The following is a 24,321-nucleotide window of genomic DNA, read 5'->3' as shown; positions in this document are numbered from 1 at the left end:
GATCCCAGCCGGGGAGCGGGGGGAGGCGCTTGAAACTTAGACACTTGGGGAAGGGGACGTCTTTAAGGCAAGACAACACAAAAGGACCCGTACCAACTCCGGTGCGGAAACGAGGGTTTCTCGCGAACGACGGTATCAAGGACAGCCAGGTGCCGACTTGGAGAAGCTGACACACGGCGCAGGCATCAGAAAATCCAGAAGCCGTCCCGCTTGGGATGGATGGCCAGGCCCGGAAGGCTCCTGTCGAGCCCAGTGGGCCCCGTCCTTCTGTAGGTGCTGTTTGGAGAAGCCTGACCCGGGGTCTTTCCTAGATGGGCTCTGGAAGACGGATGGGCTGCCGGCAGCTTGCCGAAGCTGTCCGGGCCTCCGCAGCCCGGAGCGGGATCCGTTCCATCGCACACCACGACTCGACCAACTGCTTGGGGGCCGCGCCGGCCGAGTGGACCGCTAGGGTCTCTCAGGAGCCTGGCGGGTGGGAAGAGGCCGCCGAGGACAGAGGGAGCCCGCCGGACGAGGGCGGCGTCGGGGGCACGGCCACGCGGGGCCGGCCCCGGTTGGCCCTGGGTTCCCGTGGGGCCGCGAGGTGGAAGGGCTGGGCGGCGGCCGCGGCCGCGGGGCACTCGCGCGGCTGGACAGCGGTGGGGGCGTGGCGGGGCGATGGGGCGACCGGTGAGGAGGGAGGAGGGGCGGGAGGAGCATGGAGGGAGCGGCGCTGGGGGCGGGGGGGGGGGGGGGGGCAAAAGGAGAGGGAGGCGGCGGGAGGCAAAAGCCTACAGCACCCGGTATTCCCAGGCGGTCTCCCATCCAAGTACTAACCAGGCCCGACCCTGCTTAGCTTCCGAGATCAGACGAGATCGGGCGCGTTCAGGGTGGTATGGCCGTAGACGCTGGTGGCTGCCGCCGGCGCCCCTAAGAAGCCTCGCGCGCGCGCGCGCGCGCGCTGTCGCCTGGTCCCTGTGACGCGCCGTCGCCTGGCCCCTGTGACGCGCGCGCCCGAGCCCCTGTGACGCGCACCGGACGCCCGCGTCCCCTGCGCCCCGCGCTCCGCCGCCTGCCGCCTGCCTGCCACTGCCTCCCGCCACCGCCGCCGCCGCCGCCGCCGCGGCCAGCCAAACCCTGCCCTGCCCTGCCCTGCCCTGCCCTGCCGCCCGCCCAGGGCGCGGGAGGCCTCGGGCACCCCGGGGACTGTGGGCGGGCGGGGCGCAAGTCTAGGCGCTCTCCCAAGCCGGCCCCGGACGCTCCAGGCCTCCTGTCCGCCCGCATCCCGGCGACGGGTCGCAGGACATCCGGCTGCTCTGCTCGGGGCCAGGTGGCCCGGGGCGTCGGGCGCGTCGGCGCGTCGGCGCGTCGGCGCGTCGGGGCCCCGGGCCCGCGAGGCCCCTCCGGCCCGAGGCGCCTCCCAACGAACCCGGGCCCAACAACCCCCGGCGGCCGCCGCTCCGGCCCGGCCCCAACTTGCCCAAATCCAGCTGGAGCCACCGGCGCGACCAGAGGGCATCACCGGAAACCCCTCCGGGGCGGGCGGCGGGGCGCGGGGAGACCAGGGCGGGCCACCCTTCCCCGCCCCGCCCCGCGCCCCGCCCACGGGACCCGGACCGCGCCCTCAACCCCAGGCCCCGCGGCCACCCTGGACAGCTCCTGACTGACCGACCTGAGAGACACAGAGACAGAGACAGAGACAGAGAGATTGAGAGGATCCGAGACACGGACCCAGACAGACACCCACCGGGACAGACACACAGACGCTCACGCTGACGCAGAGAGGCCCTGCCCAAGAGGCAGCTTCCCCACAGGAGGGCGGTGGTGCTTGAGCTGGGCCCGGGCAAGGAGGCGGGGGCCCTGGGGCTGGCGATCACCCCTGGGGCCCTGGGACGTGCAGACAGGGTCTCAGGAGTGCAGCGCTCCTGGGATCCCTGTCCCGCGACCCGGACGCCCAGGAGCCACGGACTGGCAGCCGGGCTCGGGCTCGCTCTCGCTCTCGCTCTCGCTCTCGCTCTCGCTCTCGCTCTGTGTGTGTGCGTTTTTGTGTGCGCCTGCGTGTCTGTGTCTGTTTGTGTGTTTCTTTCCTTCTCTCTTCGCCTCTTCGTTCTGGCTCTTTTCCTCTTTCTGCGGGGCGCCCCCGGACTTCCTGAGTTGACAGAACGACCAGCCAGAAAAGTCAGGACACGGAGAACTTCGCCCGAGAAACCAACGCAATCTACCAGACGTACAGAACCCCCTCCCCGACGACCACAGCGTCCACAGTCTGCTCGAGTGCAGGTAGGGACATTACCCAGGGTCTCCCACAGGTTAGGTCACCCGTTGAGTCTCCTTAGTTTTACCAAGATGGCTAGCGCGCCGAGGATGGACGGATGAGCGCAACGGTGTGATTACGGGGAGGGAAACGCACGTCCGAACACCCGTTGGTGCCTCCCGACGTCACCGGTATCCCCGTCCCGAGACCTCTGGGCTTCAGGGTTCTGGGCCGCAGCCCTCTCCCGTCGTCCACCCGGGATCCAGTGCGCACGATGTCTGCACTGCCCAGCTCAAGAGTTTGGGCCCTGTGGGCGTTCTTGGATCCCGTTGGAAAGGGGACCTCGGGACGCGAGGGAGAGGAAAGGGGCGGGGGTGGGGGGTGGGGGGGGCGGGCTGGGGGAAAGAGAGCGACGACGCCATCAACGCATGTCTGACCAGGACCTGGGCTGTGCCAGGCTCTCCATTTCCGACGGCACCGCGTCCCGTCGTCGGGGACGCCGCCTCTCGTCGGGACGTGTTGGCCTGCCGTCGGTCCTCCCGTCCCAGGCACGAGGCGGCGAACTCCCCCAAAGGCAGAGATTTTGGCACCTGCGTCCTCGGCTGCTGGGTCCGGCCCCAAGCAGGCACGCGGCCCGCAGGTGCCGGGCGAATGTCGGCGGAAAGCACTATGCTCACAGGGAAGGACGGCAGACGATGAGCGCGCACCAACCAGTGCCGCGCTCCGTGCTGAGCGGTGTGCTCCGTGCTCCCGCTTCCGTGCTCGCAACAACGCCACCGACGAGGCACTAACGGGACCCCCTTTCCAACCAGATGAGGCAACTGCCGCTCAGGGAGGGCGAGTCCCTCGCAGGAACGGCGGCCCTTGCTGCCGAGCCTTCGTTTGAGACCAAGCCTCCGGGCCCGCACTCTGGGAAACTTACGGAGACACAGCCCCAGTTCTCCCAGCAGAACACGCTCACCGGAGGTCAGATTGGGGGAGCCGTCGGAACCAGAACCACCCAGGGCGCTACCCTGCAGGGAGCGACGCGCGGCCCGCCCCGCCCCGCCGCCGCCCCGCCACCCCGCCATCCCGGGCAAGCAGGAAGCAGGCCACAGGTGCCCTGGGTCTGCTCTGGCAGGGAAAGTGGGGCCCACGGGAAAAGGGAAACACGAGGATATTCGCTCCCAGGATGATTGCTGAACGGTGAGAGGATGGAGGTTGAGGTCCTCTCTTCCTGCTGTGCCCGCATGTCCCAGCTTCTCCACAGCGAGCAACTATTGCTTTCTGTCCGCGGTGGGGAAGAGACGGCTTACCTTGATGAATTCCCCCCTTGAAAATGTAAAAGTCCGTGCGATCTGAGGCAAGTCTCCCCTCTCCTCCTCCCTGTCATCCCGGCTCTCCTCCCCTGGAGCAAACTCCCCTCCCGCTTTCCCGGATCCCCTTTCCGCGATAGTCTGCGCGGACACAGGCAGGGGAAGAGCAGACTTTCAAAGCTGCCCGAGCCGCACGAAATGAAAGCTGAAGCCAAGGAGCCAGGAAGGGCTGGCCGCTGAGGACGGAAATGTCCTCTCGGGGGACTCGTCCACTCCCTCTGGCAGACAGAGGCCAGGAGGGGGGCAGGACAGAGTGAGGCACCTGAGTGAGGGGACACCAAAACCCTGGGCGAGCGCAGCCAGATTCCTAATCCTTCCATCCAGTCTGTTCAGAATCAAAACGGATGCGAGGGATCCACGAGGAGCCAGACACCGACCTTTCAAACGAAGGCAGGACCCCCCGCCCCCACCCCCCAAAAGACAAAAGCGAAGACGGAGACGGAGTTGGATCCCAGCCGGGGAGCGGGGGGAGGCGCTTGAAACTTAGACACTTGGGGAAGGGGACGTCTTTAAGGCAAGACAACACAAAAGGACCCGTACCAACTCCGGTGCGGAAACGAGGGTTTCTCGCGAACGACGGTATCAAGGACAGCCAGGTGCCGACTTGGAGAAGCTGACACACGGCGCAGGCATCAGAAAATCCAGAAGCCGTCCCGCTTGGGATGGATGGCCAGGCCCGGAAGGCTCCTGTCGAGCCCAGTGGGCCCCGTCCTTCTGTAGGTGCTGTTTGGAGAAGCCTGACCCGGGGTCTTTCCTAGATGGGCTCTGGAAGACGGATGGGCTGCCGGCAGCTTGCCGAAGCTGTCCGGGCCTCCGCAGCCCGGAGCGGGATCCGTTCCATCGCACACCACGACTCGACCAACTGCTTGGGGGCCGCGCCGGCCGAGTGGACCGCTAGGGTCTCTCAGGAGCCTGGCGGGTGGGAAGAGGCCGCCGAGGACAGAGGGAGCCCGCCGGACGAGGGCGGCGTCGGGGGCACGGCCACGCGGGGCCGGCCCCGGTTGGCCCTGGGTTCCCGTGGGGCCGCGAGGTGGAAGGGCTGGGCGGCGGCCGCGGCCGCGGGGCACTCGCGCGGCTGGACAGCGGTGGGGGCGTGGCGGGGCGATGGGGCGACCGGTGAGGAGGGAGGAGGGGCGGGAGGAGCATGGAGGGAGCGGCGCTGGGGGGGGGGGGGGGGGGGGGGGCAAAAGGAGAGGGAGGCGGCGGGAGGCAAAAGCCTACAGCACCCGGTATTCCCAGGCGGTCTCCCATCCAAGTACTAACCAGGCCCGACCCTGCTTAGCTTCCGAGATCAGACGAGATCGGGCGCGTTCAGGGTGGTATGGCCGTAGACGCTGGTGGCTGCCGCCGGCGCCCCTAAGAAGCCTCGCGCGCGCGCGCGCGCGCGCTGTCGCCTGGTCCCTGTGACGCGCCGTCGCCTGGCCCCTGTGACGCGCGCGCCCGAGCCCCTGTGACGCGCACCGGACGCCCGCGTCCCCTGCGCCCCGCGCTCCGCCGCCTGCCGCCTGCCTGCCACTGCCTCCCGCCACCGCCGCCGCCGCCGCCGCCGCGGCCAGCCAAACCCTGCCCTGCCCTGCCCTGCCCTGCCCTGCCCTGCCCTGCCGCCCGCCCAGGGCGCGGGAGGCCTCGGGCACCCCGGGGACTGTGGGCGGGCGGGGCGCAAGTCTAGGCGCTCTCCCAAGCCGGCCCCGGACGCTCCAGGCCTCCTGTCCGCCCGCATCCCGGCGACGGGTCGCAGGACATCCGGCTGCTCTGCTCGGGGCCAGGTGGCCCGGGGCGTCGGGCGCGTCGGCGCGTCGGCGCGTCGGCGCGTCGGGGCCCCGGGCCCGCGAGGCCCCTCCGGCCCGAGGCGCCTCCCAACGAACCCGGGCCCAACAACCCCCGGCGGCCGCCGCTCCGGCCCGGCCCCAACTTGCCCAAATCCAGCTGGAGCCACCGGCGCGACCAGAGGGCATCACCGGAAACCCCTCCGGGGCGGGCGGCGGGGCGCGGGGAGACCAGGGCGGGCCACCCTTCCCCGCCCCGCCCCGCGCCCCGCCCACGGGACCCGGACCGCGCCCTCAACCCCAGGCCCCGCGGCCACCCTGGACAGCTCCTGACTGACCGACCTGAGAGACACAGAGACAGAGACAGAGACAGAGAGATTGAGAGGATCCGAGACACGGACCCAGACAGACACCCACCGGGACAGACACACAGACGCTCACGCTGACGCAGAGAGGCCCTGCCCAAGAGGCAGCTTCCCCACAGGAGGGCGGTGGTGCTTGAGCTGGGCCCGGGCAAGGAGGCGGGGGCCCTGGGGCTGGCGATCACCCCTGGGGCCCTGGGACGTGCAGACAGGGTCTCAGGAGTGCAGCGCTCCTGGGATCCCTGTCCCGCGACCCGGACGCCCAGGAGCCACGGACTGGCAGCCGGGCTCGGGCTCGCTCTCGCTCTCGCTCTCGCTCTCGCTCTCGCTCTCGCTCTGTGTGTGTGCGTTTTTGTGTGCGCCTGCGTGTCTGTGTCTGTTTGTGTGTTTCTTTCCTTCTCTCTTCGCCTCTTCGTTCTGGCTCTTTTCCTCTTTCTGCGGGGCGCCCCCGGACTTCCTGAGTTGACAGAACGACCAGCCAGAAAAGTCAGGACACGGAGAACTTCGCCCGAGAAACCAACGCAATCTACCAGACGTACAGAACCCCCTCCCCGACGACCACAGCGTCCACAGTCTGCTCGAGTGCAGGTAGGGACATTACCCAGGGTCTCCCACAGGTTAGGTCACCCGTTGAGTCTCCTTAGTTTTACCAAGATGGCTAGCGCGCCGAGGATGGACGGATGAGCGCAACGGTGTGATTACGGGGAGGGAAACGCACGTCCGAACACCCGTTGGTGCCTCCCGACGTCACCGGTATCCCCGTCCCGAGACCTCTGGGCTTCAGGGTTCTGGGCCGCAGCCCTCTCCCGTCGTCCACCCGGGATCCAGTGCGCACGATGTCTGCACTGCCCAGCTCAAGAGTTTGGGCCCTGTGGGCGTTCTTGGATCCCGTTGGAAAGGGGACCTCGGGACGCGAGGGAGAGGAAAGGGGCGGGGGTGGGGGGTGGGGGGGGCGGGCTGGGGGAAAGAGAGCGACGACGCCATCAACGCATGTCTGACCAGGACCTGGGCTGTGCCAGGCTCTCCATTTCCGACGGCACCGCGTCCCGTCGTCGGGGACGCCGCCTCTCGTCGGGACGTGTTGGCCTGCCGTCGGTCCTCCCGTCCCAGGCACGAGGCGGCGAACTCCCCCAAAGGCAGAGATTTTGGCACCTGCGTCCTCGGCTGCTGGGTCCGGCCCCAAGCAGGCACGCGGCCCGCAGGTGCCGGGCGAATGTCGGCGGAAAGCACTATGCTCACAGGGAAGGACGGCAGACGATGAGCGCGCACCAACCAGTGCCGCGCTCCGTGCTGAGCGGTGTGCTCCGTGCTCCCGCTTCCGTGCTCGCAACAACGCCACCGACGAGGCACTAACGGGACCCCCTTTCCAACCAGATGAGGCAACTGCCGCTCAGGGAGGGCGAGTCCCTCGCAGGAACGGCGGCCCTTGCTGCCGAGCCTTCGTTTGAGACCAAGCCTCCGGGCCCGCACTCTGGGAAACTTACGGAGACACAGCCCCAGTTCTCCCAGCAGAACACGCTCACCGGAGGTCAGATTGGGGGAGCCGTCGGAACCAGAACCACCCAGGGCGCTACCCTGCAGGGAGCGACGCGCGGCCCGCCCCGCCCCGCCGCCGCCCCGCCACCCCGCCATCCCGGGCAAGCAGGAAGCAGGCCACAGGTGCCCTGGGTCTGCTCTGGCAGGGAAAGTGGGGCCCACGGGAAAAGGGAAACACGAGGATATTCGCTCCCAGGATGATTGCTGAACGGTGAGAGGATGGAGGTTGAGGTCCTCTCTTCCTGCTGTGCCCGCATGTCCCAGCTTCTCCACAGCGAGCAACTATTGCTTTCTGTCCGCGGTGGGGAAGAGACGGCTTACCTTGATGAATTCCCCCCTTGAAAATGTAAAAGTCCGTGCGATCTGAGGCAAGTCTCCCCTCTCCTCCTCCCTGTCATCCCGGCTCTCCTCCCCTGGAGCAAACTCCCCTCCCGCTTTCCCGGATCCCCTTTCCGCGATAGTCTGCGCGGACACAGGCAGGGGAAGAGCAGACTTTCAAAGCTGCCCGAGCCGCACGAAATGAAAGCTGAAGCCAAGGAGCCAGGAAGGGCTGGCCGCTGAGGACGGAAATGTCCTCTCGGGGGACTCGTCCACTCCCTCTGGCAGACAGAGGCCAGGAGGGGGGCAGGACAGAGTGAGGCACCTGAGTGAGGGGACACCAAAACCCTGGGCGAGCGCAGCCAGATTCCTAATCCTTCCATCCAGTCTGTTCAGAATCAAAACGGATGCGAGGGATCCACGAGGAGCCAGACACCGACCTTTCAAACGAAGGCAGGACCCCCCGCCCCCACCCCCCAAAAGACAAAAGCGAAGACGGAGACGGAGTTGGATCCCAGCCGGGGAGCGGGGGGAGGCGCTTGAAACTTAGACACTTGGGGAAGGGGACGTCTTTAAGGCAAGACAACACAAAAGGACCCGTACCAACTCCGGTGCGGAAACGAGGGTTTCTCGCGAACGACGGTATCAAGGACAGCCAGGTGCCGACTTGGAGAAGCTGACACACGGCGCAGGCATCAGAAAATCCAGAAGCCGTCCCGCTTGGGATGGATGGCCAGGCCCGGAAGGCTCCTGTCGAGCCCAGTGGGCCCCGTCCTTCTGTAGGTGCTGTTTGGAGAAGCCTGACCCGGGGTCTTTCCTAGATGGGCTCTGGAAGACGGATGGGCTGCCGGCAGCTTGCCGAAGCTGTCCGGGCCTCCACAGCCCGGAGCGGGATCCGTTCCATCGCACACCACGACTCGACCAACTGCTTGGGGGCCGCGCCGGCCGAGTGGACCGCTAGGGTCTCTCAGGAGCCTGGCGGGTGGGAAGAGGCCGCCGAGGACAGAGGGAGCCCGCCGGACGAGGGCGGCGTCGGGGGCACGGCCACGCGGGGCCGGCCCCGGTTGGCCCTGGGTTCCCGTGGGGCCGCGAGGTGGAAGGGCTGGGCGGCGGCCGCGGCCGCGGGGCACTCGCGCGGCTGGACAGCGGTGGGGGCGTGGCGGGGCGATGGGGCGACCGGTGAGGAGGGAGGAGGGGCGGGAGGAGCATGGAGGGAGCGGCGCTGGGGGCGGGGGGGGGGGGGGGGGCAAAAGGAGAGGGAGGCGGCGGGAGGCAAAAGCCTACAGCACCCGGTATTCCCAGGCGGTCTCCCATCCAAGTACTAACCAGGCCCGACCCTGCTTAGCTTCCGAGATCAGACGAGATCGGGCGCGTTCAGGGTGGTATGGCCGTAGACGCTGGTGGCTGCCGCCGGCGCCCCTAAGAAGCCTCGCGCGCGCGCGCGCGCGCGCTGTCGCCTGGTCCCTGTGACGCGCCGTCGCCTGGCCCCTGTGACGCGCGCGCCCGAGCCCCTGTGACGCGCACCGGACGCCCGCGTCCCCTGCGCCCCGCGCTCCGCCGCCTGCCGCCTGCCTGCCACTGCCTCCCGCCACCGCCGCCGCCGCCGCCGCCGCGGCCAGCCAAACCCTGCCCTGCCCTGCCCTGCCCTGCCCTGCCCTGCCCTGCCGCCCGCCCAGGGCGCGGGAGGCCTCGGGCACCCCGGGGACTGTGGGCGGGCGGGGCGCAAGTCTAGGCGCTCTCCCAAGCCGGCCCCGGACGCTCCAGGCCTCCTGTCCGCCCGCATCCCGGCGACGGGTCGCAGGACATCCGGCTGCTCTGCTCGGGGCCAGGTGGCCCGGGGCGTCGGGCGCGTCGGCGCGTCGGCGCGTCGGCGCGTCGGGGCCCCGGGCCCGCGAGGCCCCTCCGGCCCGAGGCGCCTCCCAACGAACCCGGGCCCAACAACCCCCGGCGGCCGCCGCTCCGGCCCGGCCCCAACTTGCCCAAATCCAGCTGGAGCCACCGGCGCGACCAGAGGGCATCACCGGAAACCCCTCCGGGGCGGGCGGCGGGGCGCGGGGAGACCAGGGCGGGCCACCCTTCCCCGCCCCGCCCCGCGCCCCGCCCACGGGACCCGGACCGCGCCCTCAACCCCAGGCCCCGCGGCCACCCTGGACAGCTCCTGACTGACCGACCTGAGAGACACAGAGACAGAGACAGAGACAGAGAGATTGAGAGGATCCGAGACACGGACCCAGACAGACACCCACCGGGACAGACACACAGACGCTCACGCTGACGCAGAGAGGCCCTGCCCAAGAGGCAGCTTCCCCACAGGAGGGCGGTGGTGCTTGAGCTGGGCCCGGGCAAGGAGGCGGGGGCCCTGGGGCTGGCGATCACCCCTGGGGCCCTGGGACGTGCAGACAGGGTCTCAGGAGTGCAGCGCTCCTGGGATCCCTGTCCCGCGACCCGGACGCCCAGGAGCCACGGACTGGCAGCCGGGCTCGGGCTCGCTCTCGCTCTCGCTCTCGCTCTCGCTCTCGCTCTGTGTGTGTGCGTTTTTGTGTGCGCCTGCGTGTCTGTGTCTGTTTGTGTGTTTCTTTCCTTCTCTCTTCGCCTCTTCGTTCTGGCTCTTTTCCTCTTTCTGCGGGGCGCCCCCGGACTTCCTGAGTTGACAGAACGACCAGCCAGAAAAGTCAGGACACGGAGAACTTCGCCCGAGAAACCAACGCAATCTACCAGACGTACAGAACCCCCTCCCCGACGACCACAGCGTCCACAGTCTGCTCGAGTGCAGGTAGGGACATTACCCAGGGTCTCCCACAGGTTAGGTCACCCGTTGAGTCTCCTTAGTTTTACCAAGATGGCTAGCGCGCCGAGGATGGACGGATGAGCGCAACGGTGTGATTACGGGGAGGGAAACGCACGTCCGAACACCCGTTGGTGCCTCCCGACGTCACCGGTATCCCCGTCCCGAGACCTCTGGGCTTCAGGGTTCTGGGCCGCAGCCCTCTCCCGTCGTCCACCCGGGATCCAGTGCGCACGATGTCTGCACTGCCCAGCTCAAGAGTTTGGGCCCTGTGGGCGTTCTTGGATCCCGTTGGAAAGGGGACCTCGGGACGCGAGGGAGAGGAAAGGGGCGGGGGTGGGGGGTGGGGGGGGCGGGCTGGGGGAAAGAGAGCGACGACGCCATCAACGCATGTCTGACCAGGACCTGGGCTGTGCCAGGCTCTCCATTTCCGACGGCACCGCGTCCCGTCGTCGGGGACGCCGCCTCTCGTCGGGACGTGTTGGCCTGCCGTCGGTCCTCCCGTCCCAGGCACGAGGCGGCGAACTCCCCCAATGGCAGAGATTTTGGCACCTGCGTCCTCGGCTGCTGGGTCCGGCCCCAAGCAGGCACGCGGCCCGCAGGTGCCGGGCGAATGTCGGCGGAAAGCACTATGCTCACAGGGAAGGACGGCAGACGATGAGCGCGCACCAACCAGTGCCGCGCTCCGTGCTGAGCGGTGTGCTCCGTGCTCCCGCTTCCGTGCTCGCAACAACGCCACCGACGAGGCACTAACGGGACCCCCTTTCCAACCAGATGAGGCAACTGCCGCTCAGGGAGGGCGAGTCCCTCGCAGGAACGGCGGCCCTTGCTGCCGAGCCTTCGTTTGAGACCAAGCCTCCGGGCCCGCACTCTGGGAAACTTACGGAGACACAGCCCCAGTTCTCCCAGCAGAACACGCTCACCGGAGGTCAGATTGGGGGAGCCGTCGGAACCAGAACCACCCAGGGCGCTACCCTGCAGGGAGCGACGCGCGGCCCGCCCCGCCCCGCCGCCGCCCCGCCACCCCGCCATCCCGGGCAAGCAGGAAGCAGGCCACAGGTGCCCTGGGTCTGCTCTGGCAGGGAAAGTGGGGCCCACGGGAAAAGGGAAACACGAGGATATTCGCTCCCAGGATGATTGCTGAACGGTGAGAGGATGGAGGTTGAGGTCCTCTCTTCCTGCTGTGCCCGCATGTCCCAGCTTCTCCACAGCGAGCAACTATTGCTTTCTGTCCGCGGTGGGGAAGAGACGGCTTACCTTGATGAATTCCCCCCTTGAAAATGTAAAAGTCCGTGCGATCTGAGGCAAGTCTCCCCTCTCCTCCTCCCTGTCATCCCGGCTCTCCTCCCCTGGAGCAAACTCCCCTCCCGCTTTCCCGGATCCCCTTTCCGCGATAGTCTGCGCGGACACAGGCAGGGGAAGAGCAGACTTTCAAAGCTGCCCGAGCCGCACGAAATGAAAGCTGAAGCCAAGGAGCCAGGAAGGGCTGGCCGCTGAGGACGGAAATGTCCTCTCGGGGGACTCGTCCACTCCCTCTGGCAGACAGAGGCCAGGAGGGGGGCAGGACAGAGTGAGGCACCTGAGTGAGGGGACACCAAAACCCTGGGCGAGCGCAGCCAGATTCCTAATCCTTCCATCCAGTCTGTTCAGAATCAAAACGGATGCGAGGGATCCACGAGGAGCCAGACACCGACCTTTCAAACGAAGGCAGGACCCCCCGCCCCCACCCCCCAAAAGACAAAAGCGAAGACGGAGACGGAGTTGGATCCCAGCCGGGGAGCGGGGGGAGGCGCTTGAAACTTAGACACTTGGGGAAGGGGACGTCTTTAAGGCAAGACAACACAAAAGGACCCGTACCAACTCCGGTGCGGAAACGAGGGTTTCTCGCGAACGACGGTATCAAGGACAGCCAGGTGCCGACTTGGAGAAGCTGACACACGGCGCAGGCATCAGAAAATCCAGAAGCCGTCCCGCTTGGGATGGATGGCCAGGCCCGGAAGGCTCCTGTCGAGCCCAGTGGGCCCCGTCCTTCTGTAGGTGCTGTTTGGAGAAGCCTGACCCGGGGTCTTTCCTAGATGGGCTCTGGAAGACGGATGGGCTGCCGGCAGCTTGCCGAAGCTGTCCGGGCCTCCACAGCCCGGAGCGGGATCCGTTCCATCGCACACCACGACTCGACCAACTGCTTGGGGGCCGCGCCGGCCGAGTGGACCGCTAGGGTCTCTCAGGAGCCTGGCGGGTGGGAAGAGGCCGCCGAGGACAGAGGGAGCCCGCCGGACGAGGGCGGCGTCGGGGGCACGGCCACGCGGGGCCGGCCCCGGTTGGCCCTGGGTTCCCGTGGGGCCGCGAGGTGGAAGGGCTGGGCGGCGGCCGCGGCCGCGGGGCACTCGCGCGGCTGGACAGCGGTGGGGGCGTGGCGGGGCGATGGGGCGACCGGTGAGGAGGGAGGAGGGGCGGGAGGAGCATGGAGGGAGCGGCGCTGGGGGCGGGGGGGGGGGGGGGGGCAAAAGGAGAGGGAGGCGGCGGGAGGCAAAAGCCTACAGCACCCGGTATTCCCAGGCGGTCTCCCATCCAAGTACTAACCAGGCCCGACCCTGCTTAGCTTCCGAGATCAGACGAGATCGGGCGCGTTCAGGGTGGTATGGCCGTAGACGCTGGTGGCTGCCGACGGCGCCCCTAAGAAGCCTCGCGCGCGCGCGCGCGCGCGCGCGCTGTCGCCTGGTCCCTGTGACGCGCCGTCGCCTGGCCCCTGTGACGCGCGCGCCCGAGCCCCTGTGACGCGCACCGGACGCCCGCGTCCCCTGCGCCCCGCGCTCCGCCGCCTGCCGCCTGCCTGCCACTGCCTCCCGCCACCGCCGCCGCCGCCGCCGCCGCGGCCAGCCAAACCCTGCCCTGCCCTGCCCTGCCCTGCCCTGCCCTGCCCTGCCGCCCGCCCAGGGCGCGGGAGGCCTCGGGCACCCCGGGGACTGTGGGCGGGCGGGGCGCAAGTCTAGGCGCTCTCCCAAGCCGGCCCCGGACGCTCCAGGCCTCCTGTCCGCCCGCATCCCGGCGACGGGTCGCAGGACATCCGGCTGCTCTGCTCGGGGCCAGGTGGCCCGGGGCGTCGGGCGCGTCGGCGCGTCGGCGCGTCGGCGCGTCGGGGCCCCGGGCCCGCGAGGCCCCTCCGGCCCGAGGCGCCTCCCAACGAACCCGGGCCCAACAACCCCCGGCGGCCGCCGCTCCGGCCCGGCCCCAACTTGCCCAAATCCAGCTGGAGCCACCGGCGCGACCAGAGGGCATCACCGGAAACCCCTCCGGGGCGGGCGGCGGGGCGCGGGGAGACCAGGGCGGGCCACCCTTCCCCGCCCCGCCCCGCGCCCCGCCCACGGGACCCGGACCGCGCCCTCAACCCCAGGCCCCGCGGCCACCCTGGACAGCTCCTGACTGACCGACCTGAGAGACACAGAGACAGAGACAGAGACAGAGAGATTGAGAGGATCCGAGACACGGACCCAGACAGACACCCACCGGGACAGACACACAGACGCTCACGCTGACGCAGAGAGGCCCTGCCCAAGAGGCAGCTTCCCCACAGGAGGGCGGTGGTGCTTGAGCTGGGCCCGGGCAAGGAGGCGGGGGCCCTGGGGCTGGCGATCACCCCTGGGGCCCTGGGACGTGCAGACAGGGTCTCAGGAGTGCAGCGCTCCTGGGATCCCTGTCCCGCGACCCGGACGCCCAGGAGCCACGGACTGGCAGCCGGGCTCGGGCTCGCTCTCGCTCTCGCTCTCGCTCTCGCTCTCGCTCTCGCTCTGTGTGTGTGCGTTTTTGTGTGCGCCTGCGTGTCTGTGTCTGTTTGTGTGTTTCTTTCCTTCTCTCTTCGCCTCTTCGTTCTGGCTCTTTTCCTCTTTCTGCGGGGCGCCCCCGGACTTCCTGAGTTGACAGAACGACCAGCCAGAAAAGTCAGGACACGGAGAACTTCGCCCGAGAAACCAACGCAATCTACCAGACGTACAGAACCCCCTCCCCGACGACCACAGCGTCCACAGTCTGCTCGAGTGCAGGTAGGGACATTACCCAGGGTCTCCCACAGGTTAGGTCACCCGTTGAGTCTCCTTAGTTTTACCAAGATGGCTAGCGCGCCGAGGATGGACGGATGAGCGCAACGGTGTGATTACGGGGAGGGAAACGCACGTCCGAACACCCGTTGGTGCCTCCCGACGTCACCGGTATCCCCGTCCCGAGACCTCTGGGCTTCAGGGTTCTGGGCCGCAGCCCTCTCCCGTCGTCCACCCGGGATCCAGTGCGCACGATGTCTGCACTGCCCAGCTCAAGAGTTTGGGCCCTGTGGGCGTTCTTGGATCCCGTTGGAAAGGGGACCTCGGGACGCGAGGGAGAGGAAAGGGGCGGGGGTGGGGGGTGGGGGGGGCGGGCTGGGGGAAAGAGAGCGACGACGCCATCAACGCATGTCTGACCAGGACCTGGGCTGTGCCAGGCTCTCCATTTCCGACGGCACCGCGTCCCGTCGTCGGGGACGCCGCCTCTCGTCGGGACGTGTTGGCCTGCCGTCGGTCCTCCCGTCCCAGGCACGAGGCGGCGAACTCCCCCAAAGGCAGAGATTTTGGCACCTGCGTCCTCGGCTGCTGGGTCCGGCCCCAAGCAGGCACGCGGCCCGCAGGTGCCGGGCGAATGTCGGCGGAAAGCACTATGCTCACAGGGAAGGACGGCAGACGATGAGCGCGCACCAACCAGTGCCGCGCTCCGTGCTGAGCGGTGTGCTCCGTGCTCCCGCTTCCGTGCTCGCAACAACGCCACCGACGAGGCACTAACGGGACCCCCTTTCCAACCAGATGAGGCAACTGCCGCTCAGGGAGGGCGAGTCCCTCGCAGGAACGGCGGCCCTTGCTGCCGAGCCTTCGTTTGAGACCAAGCCTCCGGGCCCGCACTCTGGGAAACTTACGGAGACACAGCCCCAGTTCTCCCAGCAGAACACGCTCACCGGAGGTCAGATTGGGGGAGCCGTCGGAACCAGAACCACCCAGGGCGCTACCCTGCAGGGAGCGACGCGCGGCCCGCCCCGCCCCGCCGCCGCCCCGCCACCCCGCCATCCCGGGCAAGCAGGAAGCAGGCCACAGGTGCCCTGGGTCTGCTCTGGCAGGGAAAGTGGGGCCCACGGGAAAAGGGAAACACGAGGATATTCGCTCCCAGGATGATTGCTGAACGGTGAGAGGATGGAGGTTGAGGTCCTCTCTTCCTGCTGTGCCCGCATGTCCCAGCTTCTCCACAGCGAGCAACTATTGCTTTCTGTCCGCGGTGGGGAAGAGACGGCTTACCTTGATGAATTCCCCCCTTGAAAATGTAAAAGTCCGTGCGATCTGAGGCAAGTCTCCCCTCTCCTCCTCCCTGTCATCCCGGCTCTCCTCCCCTGGAGCAAACTCCCCTCCCGCTTTCCCGGATCCCCTTTCCGCGATAGTCTGCGCGGACACAGGCAGGGGAAGAGCAGACTTTCAAAGCTGCCCGAGCCGCACGAAATGAAAGCTGAAGCCAAGGAGCCAGGAAGGGCTGGCCGCTGAGGACGGAAATGTCCTCTCGGGGGACTCGTCCACTCCCTCTGGCAGACAGAGGCCAGGAGGGGGGCAGGACAGAGTGAGGCACCTGAGTGAGGGGACACCAAAACCCTGGGCGAGCGCAGCCAGATTCCTAATCCTTCCATCCAGTCTGTTCAGAATCAAAACGGATGCGAGGGATCCACGAGGAGCCAGACACCGACCTTTCAAACGAAGGCAGGACCCCCCGCCCCCACCCCCCAAAAGACAAAAGCGAAGACGGAGACGGAGTTGGATCCCAGCCGGGGAGCGGGGGGAGGCGCTTGAAACTTAGACACTTGGGGAAGGGGACGTCTTTAAGGCAAGACAACACAAAAGGACCCGTACCAACTCCGGTGCGGAAACGAGGGTTTCTCGCGAACGACGGTATCAAGGACAGCCAGGTGCCGACTTGGAGAAGCTGACACACGGCGCAGGCATCAGAAAATCCAGAAGCCGTCCCGCTTGGGATGGATGGCCAGGCCCGGAAGGCTCCTGTCGAGCCCAGTGGGCCCCGTCCTTCTGTAGGTGCTGTTTGGAGAAGCCTGACCCGGGGTCTTTCCTAGATGGGCTCTGGAAGACGGATGGGCTGCCGGCAGCTTGCCGAAGCTGTCCGGGCCTCCGCAGCCCGGAGCGGGATCCGTTCCATCGCACACCACGACTCGACCAACTGCTTGGGGGCCGCGCCGGCCGAGTGGACCGCTAGGGTCTCTCAGGAGCCTGGCGGGTGGGAAGAGGCCGCCGAGGACAGAGGGAGCCCGCCGGACGAGGGCGGCGTCGGGGGCACGGCCACGCGGGGCCGGCCCCGGTTGGCCCTGGGTTCCCGTGGGGCCGCGAGGTGGAAGGGCTGGGCGGCGGCCGCGGCCGCGGGGCACTCGCGCGGCTGGACAGCGGTGGGGGCGTGGCGGGGCGATGGGGCGACCGGTGAGGAGGGAGGAGGGGCGGGAGGAGCATGGAGGGAGCGGCGCTGGGGGCGGGGGGGGGGGGGGGCAAAAGGAGAGGGAGGCGGCGGGAGGCAAAAGCCTACAGCACCCGGTATTCCCAGGCGGTCTCCCATCCAAGTACTAACCAGGCCCGACCCTGCTTAGCTTCCGAGATCAGACGAGATCGGGCGCGTTCAGGGTGGTATGGCCGTAGACGCTGGTGGCTGCCGCCGGCGCCCCTAAGAAGCCTCGCGCGCGCGCGCGCGCGCGCTGTCGCCTGGTCCCTGTGACGCGCCGTCGCCTGGCCCCTGTGACGCGCGCGCCCGAGCCCCTGTGACGCGCACCGGACGCCCGCGTCCCCTGCGCCCCGCGCTCCGCCGCCTGCCGCCTGCCTGCCACTGCCTCCCGCCACCGCCGCCGCCGCCGCCGCCGCGGCCAGCCAAACCCTGCCCTGCCCTGCCCTGCCCTGCCCTGCCCTGCCCTGCCGCCCGCCCAGGGCGCGGGAGGCCTCGGGCACCCCGGGGACTGTGGGCGGGCGGGGCGCAAGTCTAGGCGCTCTCCCAAGCCGGCCCCGGACGCTCCAGGCCTCCTGTCCGCCCGCATCCCGGCGACGGGTCGCAGGACATCCGGCTGCTCTGCTCGGGGCCAGGTGGCCCGGGGCGTCGGGCGCGTCGGCGCGTCGGCGCGTCGGCGCGTCGGGGCCCCGGGCCCGCGAGGCCCCTCCGGCCCGAGGCGCCTCCCAACGAACCCGGGCCCAACAACCCCCGGCGGCCGCCGCTCCGGCCCGGCCCCAACTTGCCCAAATCCAGCTGGAGCCACCGGCGCGACCAGAGGGCATCACCGGAAACCCCTCCGGGGCGGGCGGCGGGGCGCGGGGAGACCAGGGCGGGCCACCCTTCCCCGCCCCGCCCCGCGCCCCGCCCACGGGACCCGGACCGCGCCCTCAACCCCAGGCCCCGCGGCCACCCTGGACAGCTCCTGACTGACCGACCTGAGAGACACAGAGACAGAGACAGAGACAGAGAGATTGAGAGGATCCGAGACACGGACCCAGACAGACACCCACCGGGACAGACACACAGACGCTCACGCTGACGCAGAGAGGCCCTGCCCAAGAGGCAGCTTCCCCACAGGAGGGCGGTGGTGCTTGAGCTGGGCCCGGGCAAGGAGGCGGGGGCCCTGGGGCTGGCGATCACCCCTGGGGCCCTGGGACGTGCAGACAGGGTCTCAGGAGTGCAGCGCTCCTGGGATCCCTGTCCCGCGACCCGGACGCCCAGGAGCCACGGACTGGCAGCCGGGCTCGGGCTCGCTCTCGCTCTCGCTCTCGCTCTCGCTCTCGCTCTCGCTCTGTGTGTGTGCGTTTTTGTGTGCGCCTGCGTGTCTGTGTCTGTTTGTGTGTTTCTTTCCTTCTCTCTTCGCCTCTTCGTTCTGGCTCTTTTCCTCTTTCTGCGGGGCGCCCCCGGACTTCCTGAGTTGACAGAACGACCAGCCAGAAAAGTCAGGACACGGAGAACTTCGCCCGAGAAACCAACGCAATCTACCAGACGTACAGAACCCCCTCCCCGACGACCACAGCGTCCACAGTCTGCTCGAGTGCAGGTAGGGACATTACCCAGGGTCTCCCACAGGTTAGGTCACCCGTTGAGTCTCCTTAGTTTTACCAAGATGGCTAGCGCGCCGAGGATGGACGGATGAGCGCAACGGTGTGATTACGGGGAGGGAAACGCACGTCCGAACACCCGTTGGTGCCTCCCGACGTCACCGGTATCCCCGTCCCGAGACCTCTGGGCTTCAGGGTTCTGGGCCGCAGCCCTCTCCCGTCGTCCACCCGGGATCCAGTGCGCACGATGTCTGCACTGCCCAGCTCAAGAGTTTGGGCCCTGTGGGCGTTCTTGGATCCCGTTGGAAAGGGGACCTCGGGACGCGAGGGAGAGGAAAGGGGCGGGGGTGGGGGGGTGGGGGGGGCGGGCTGGGGGAAAGAGAGCGACGACGCCATCAACGCATGTCTGACCAGGACCTGGGCTGTGCCAGGCTCTCCATTTCCGACGGCACCGCGTCCCGTCGTCGGGGACGCCGCCTCTCGTCGGGACGTGTTGGCCTGCCGTCGGTCCTCCCGTCCCAGGCACGAGGCGGCGAACTCCCCCAAAGGCAGAGATTTTGGCACCTGCGTCCTCGGCTGCTGGGTCCGGCCCCAAGCAGGCACGCGGCCCGCAGGTGCCGGGCGAATGTCGGCGGAAAGCACTATGCTCACAGGGAAGGACGGCAGACGATGAGCGCGCACCAACCAGTGCCGCGCTCCGTGCTGAGCGGTGTGCTCCGTGCTCCCGCTTCCGTGCTCGCAACAACGCCACCGACGAGGCACTAACGGGACCCCCTTTCCAACCAGATGAGGCAACTGCCGCTCAGGGAGGGCGAGTCCCTCGCAGGAACGGCGGCCCTTGCTGCCGAGCCTTCGTTTGAGACCAAGCCTCCGGGCCCGCACTCTGGGAAACTTACGGAGACACAGCCCCAGTTCTCCCAGCAGAACACGCTCACCGGAGGTCAGATTGGGGGAGCCGTCGGAACCAGAACCACCCAGGGCGCTACCCTGCAGGGAGCGACGCGCGGCCCGCCCCGCCCCGCCGCCGCCCCGCCACCCCGCCATCCCGGGCAAGCAGGAAGCAGGCCACAGGTGCCCTGGGTCTGCTCTGGCAGGGAAAGTGGGGCCCACGGGAAAAGGGAAACACGAGGATATTCGCTCCCAGGATGATTGCTGAACGGTGAGAGGATGGAGGTTGAGGTCCTCTCTTCCTGCTGTGCCCGCATGTCCCAGCTTCTCCACAGCGAGCAACTATTGCTTTCTGTCCGCGGTGGGGAAGAGACGGCTTACCTTGATGAATTCCCCCCTTGAAAATGTAAAAGTCCGTGCGATCTGAGGCAAGTCTCCCCTCTCCTCCTCCCTGTCATCCCGGCTCTCCTCCCCTGGAGCAAACTCCCCTCCCGCTTTCCCGGATCCCCTTTCCGCGATAGTCTGCGCGGACACAGGCAGGGGAAGAGCAGACTTTCAAAGCTGCCCGAGCCGCACGAAATGAAAGCTGAAGCCAAGGAGCCAGGAAGGGCTGGCCGCTGAGGACGGAAATGTCCTCTCGGGGGACTCGTCCACTCCCTCTGGCAGACAGAGGCCAGGAGGGGGGCAGGACAGAGTGAGGCACCTGAGTGAGGGGACACCAAAACCCTGGGCGAGCGCAGCCAGATTCCTAATCCTTCCATCCAGTCTGTTCAGAATCAAAACGGATGCGAGGGATCCACGAGGAGCCAGACACCGACCTTTCAAACGAAGGCAGGACCCCCCGCCCCCACCCCCCAAAAGACAAAAGCGAAGACGGAGACGGAGTTGGATCCCAGCCGGGGAGCGGGGGGAGGCGCTTGAAACTTAGACACTTGGGGAAGGGGACGTCTTTAAGGCAAGACAACACAAAAGGACCCGTACCAACTCCGGTGCGGAAACGAGGGTTTCTCGCGAACGACGGTATCAAGGACAGCCAGGTGCCGACTTGGAGAAGCTGACACACGGCGCAGGCATCAGAAAATCCAGAAGCCGTCCCGCTTGGGATGGATGGCCAGGCCCGGAAGGCTCCTGTCGAGCCCAGTGGGCCCCGTCCTTCTGTAGGTGCTGTTTGGAGAAGCCTGACCCGGGGTCTTTCCTAGATGGGCTCTGGAAGACGGATGGGCTGCCGGCAGCTTGCCGAAGCTGTCCGGGCCTCCGCAGCCCGGAGCGGGATCCGTTCCATCGCACACCACGACTCGACCAACTGCTTGGGGGCCGCGCCGGCCGAGTGGACCGCTAGGGTCTCTCAGGAGCCTGGCGGGTGGGAAGAGGCCGCCGAGGACAGAGGGAGCCCGCCGGACGAGGGCGGCGTCGGGGGCACGGCCACGCGGGGCCGGCCCCGGTTGGCCCTGGGTTCCCGTGGGGCCGCGAGGTGGAAGGGCTGGGCGGCGGCCGCGGCCGCGGGGCACTCGCGCGGCTGGACAGCGGTGGGGGCGTGGCGGGGCGATGGGGCGACCGGTGAGGAGGGAGGAGGGGCGGGAGGAGCATGGAGGGAGCGGCGCTGGGGGCGGGGGGGGGGGGGCAAAAGGAGAGGGAGGCGGCGGGAGGCAAAAGCCTACAGCACCCGGTATTCCCAGGCGGTCTCCCATCCAAGTACTAACCAGGCCCGACCCTGCTTAGCTTCCGAGATCAGACGAGATCGGGCGCGTTCAGGGTGGTATGGCCGTAGACGCTGGTGGCTGCCGCCGGCGCCCCTAAGAAGCCTCGCGCGCGCGCGCGCGCGCGCTGTCGCCTGGTCCCTGTGACGCGCCGTCGCCTGGCCCCTGTGACGCGCGCGCCCGAGCCCCTGTGACGCGCACCGGACGCCCGCGTCCCCTGCGCCCCGCGCTCCGCCGCCTGCCGCCTGCCTGCCACTGCCTCCCGCCACCGCCGCCGCCGCCGCCGCCGCGGCCAGCCAAACCCTGCCCTGCCCTGCCCTGCCCTGCCCTGCCCTGCCCTGCCGCCCGCCCAGGGCGCGGGAGGCCTCGGGCACCCCGGGGACTGTGGGCGGGCGGGGCGCAAGTCTAGGCGCTCTCCCAAGCCGGCCCCGGACGCTCCAGGCCTCCTGTCCGCCCGCATCCCGGCGACGGGTCGCAGGACATCCGGCTGCTCTGCTCGGGGCCAGGTGGCCCGGGGCGTCGGGCGCGTCGGCGCGTCGGCGCGTCGGCGCGTCGGGGCCCCGGGCCCGCGAGGCCCCTCCGGCCCGAGGCGCCTCCCAACGAACCCGGGCCCAACAACCCCCGGCGGCCGCCGCTCCGGCCCGGCCCCAACTTGCCCAAATCCAGCTGGAGCCACCGGCGCGACCAGAGGGCATCACCGGAAACCCCTCCGGGGCGGGCGGCGGGGCGCGGGGAGACCAGGGCGGGCCACCCTTCCCCGCCCCGCCCCGCGCCCCGCCCACGGGACCCGGACCGCGCCCTCAACCCCAGGCCCCGCGGCCACCCTGGACAGCTCCTGACTGACCGACCTGAGAGACACAGAGACAGAGACAGAGACAGAGAGATTGAGAGGATCCGAGACACGGACCCAGACAGACACCCACCGGGACAGACACACAGACGCTCACGCTGACGCAGAGAGGCCCTGCCCAAGAGGCAGCTTCCCCACAGGAGGGCGGTGGTGCTTGAGCTGGGCCCGGGCAAGGAGGCGGGGGCCCTGGGGCTGGCGATCACCCCTGGGGCCCTGGGACGTGCAGACAGGGTCTCAGGAGTGCAGCGCTCCTGGGATCCCTGTCCCGCGACCCGGACGCCCAGGAGCCACGGACTGGCAGCCGGGCTCGGGCTCGCTCTCGCTCTCGCTCTCGCTCTCGCTCTCGCTCTCGCTCTGTGTGTGTGCGTTTTTGTGTGCGCCTGCGTGTCTGTGTCTGTTTGTGTGTTTCTTTCCTTCTCTCTTCGCCTCTTCGTTCTGGCTCTTTTCCTCTTTCTGCGGGGCGCCCCCGGACTTCCTGAGTTGACAGAACGACCAGCCAGAAAAGTCAGGACACGGAGAACTTCGCCCGAGAAACCAACGCAATCTACCAGACGTACAGAACCCCCTCCCCGACGACCACAGCGTCCACAGTCTGCTCGAGTGCAGGTAGGGACATTACCCAGGGTCTCCCACAGGTTAGGTCACCCGTTGAGTCTCCTTAGTTTTACCAAGATGGCTAGCGCGCCGAGGATGGACGGATGAGCGCAACGGTGTGATTACGGGGAGGGAAACGCACGTCCGAACACCCGTTGGTGCCTCCCGACGTCACCGGTATCCCCGTCCCGAGACCTCTGGGCTTCAGGGTTCCGGGCCGCAGCCCTCTCCCGTCGTCCACCCGGGATCCAGTGCGCACGATGTCTGCACTGCCCAGCTCAAGAGTTTGGGCCCTGTGGGCGTTCTTGGATCCCGTTGGAAAGGGGACCTCGGGACGCGAGGGAGAGGAAAGGGGCGGGGGTGGGGGGGTGGGGGGGGCGGGCTGGGGGAAAGAGAGCGACGACGCCATCAACGCATGTCTGACCAGGACCTGGGCTGTGCCAGGCTCTCCATTTCCGACGGCACCGCGTCCCGTCGTCGGGGACGCCGCCTCTCGTCGGGACGTGTTGGCCTGCCGTCGGTCCTCCCGTCCCAGGCACGAGGCGGCGAACTCCCCCAAAGGCAGAGATTTTGGCACCTGCGTCCTCGGCTGCTGGGTCCGGCCCCAAGCAGGCACGCGGCCCGCAGGTGCCGGGCGAATGTCGGCGGAAAGCACTATGCTCACAGGGAAGGACGGCAGACGATGAGCGCGCACCAACCAGTGCCGCGCTCCGTGCTGAGCGGTGTGCTCCGTGCTCCCGCTTCCGTGCTCGCAACAACGCCACCGACGAGGCACTAACGGGACCCCCTTTCCAACCAGATGAGGCAACTGCCGCTCAGGGAGGGCGAGTCCCTCGCAGGAACGGCGGCCCTTGCTGCCGAGCCTTCGTTTGAGACCAAGCCTCCGGGCCCGCACTCTGGGAAACTTACGGAGACACAGCCCCAGTTCTCCCAGCAGAACACGCTCACCGGAGGTCAGATTGGGGGAGCCGTCGGAACCAGAACCACCCAGGGCGCTACCCTGCAGGGAGCGACGCGCGGCCCGCCCCGCCCCGCCGCCGCCCCGCCACCCCGCCATCCCGGGCAAGCAGGAAGCAGGCCACAGGTGCCCTGGGTCTGCTCTGGCAGGGAAAGTGGGGCCCACGGGAAAAGGGAAACACGAGGATATTCGCTCCCAGGATGATTGCTGAACGGTGAGAGGATGGAGGTTGAGGTCCTCTCTTCCTGCTGTGCCCGCATGTCCCAGCTTCTCCACAGCGAGCAACTATTGCTTTCTGTCCGCGGTGGGGAAGAGACGGCTTACCTTGATGAATTCCCCCCTTGAAAATGTAAAAGTCCGTGCGATCTGAGGCAAGTCTCCCCTCTCCTCCTCCCTGTCATCCCGGCTCTCCTCCCCTGGAGCAAACTCCCCTCCCGCTTTCCCGGATCCCCTTTCCGCGATAGTCTGCGCGGACACAGGCAGGGGAAGAGCAGACTTTCAAAGCTGCCCGAGCCGCACGAAATGAAAGCTGAAGCCAAGGAGCCAGGAAGGGCTGGCCGCTGAGGACGGAAATGTCCTCTCGGGGGACTCGTCCACTCCCTCTGGCAGACAGAGGCCAGGAGGGGGGCAGGACAGAGTGAGGCACCTGAGTGAGGGGACACCAAAACCCTGGGCGAGCGCAGCCAGATTCCTAATCCTTCCATCCAGTCTGTTCAGAATCAAAACGGATGCGAGGGATCCACGAGGAGCCAGACACCGACCTTTCAAACGAAGGCAGGACCCCCCGCCCCCACCCCCCAAAAGACAAAAGCGAAGACGGAGACGGAGTTGGATCCCAGCCGGGGAGCGGGGGGAGGCGCTTGAAACTTAGACACTTGGGGAAGGGGACGTCTTTAAG

General features: G+C 68.2%; 6 non-coding genes across 6 annotated transcripts; all 6 read right to left on the bottom strand.

The window, feature by feature from the left end:
• Positions 1-767: 767 nt before the first annotated feature.
• LOC139044598 (5S ribosomal RNA) lies at positions 768-886 on the bottom strand. Its single transcript, XR_011501665.1, has one exon. It is a non-coding gene; the product is annotated as a 5S ribosomal RNA (ribosomal RNA).
• A 3,916-nt stretch (positions 887-4,802) lies between these two features.
• LOC139044597 (5S ribosomal RNA) lies at positions 4,803-4,921 on the bottom strand. The gene has a single exon (XR_011501664.1). It is a non-coding gene; the product is annotated as a 5S ribosomal RNA (ribosomal RNA).
• A 3,926-nt stretch (positions 4,922-8,847) lies between these two features.
• On the bottom strand, positions 8,848-8,966 carry LOC139044733 (5S ribosomal RNA). The gene has a single exon (XR_011501805.1). It is a non-coding gene; the product is annotated as a 5S ribosomal RNA (ribosomal RNA).
• A 3,920-nt stretch (positions 8,967-12,886) lies between these two features.
• On the bottom strand, positions 12,887-13,005 carry LOC139044732 (5S ribosomal RNA). The gene has a single exon (XR_011501804.1). It is a non-coding gene; the product is annotated as a 5S ribosomal RNA (ribosomal RNA).
• A 3,928-nt stretch (positions 13,006-16,933) lies between these two features.
• On the bottom strand, positions 16,934-17,052 carry LOC139044731 (5S ribosomal RNA). The gene has a single exon (XR_011501803.1). It is a non-coding gene; the product is annotated as a 5S ribosomal RNA (ribosomal RNA).
• Positions 17,053-20,975: 3,923 nt separating this feature from the next.
• On the bottom strand, positions 20,976-21,094 carry LOC139044730 (5S ribosomal RNA). The gene has a single exon (XR_011501802.1). It is a non-coding gene; the product is annotated as a 5S ribosomal RNA (ribosomal RNA).
• Positions 21,095-24,321: the final 3,227 nt, after the last annotated feature.

Source organism: Equus asinus, chromosome 2, assembly GCF_041296235.1.
Source record: "Equus asinus isolate D_3611 breed Donkey chromosome 2, EquAss-T2T_v2, whole genome shotgun sequence".
In the NCBI taxonomy this organism is placed as follows: Eukaryota; Metazoa; Chordata; class Mammalia; order Perissodactyla; family Equidae; genus Equus; species Equus asinus.
Note: the sequence above shows the minus strand (reverse complement) of the source record. Positions and strands in the feature narration are given on the sequence as shown.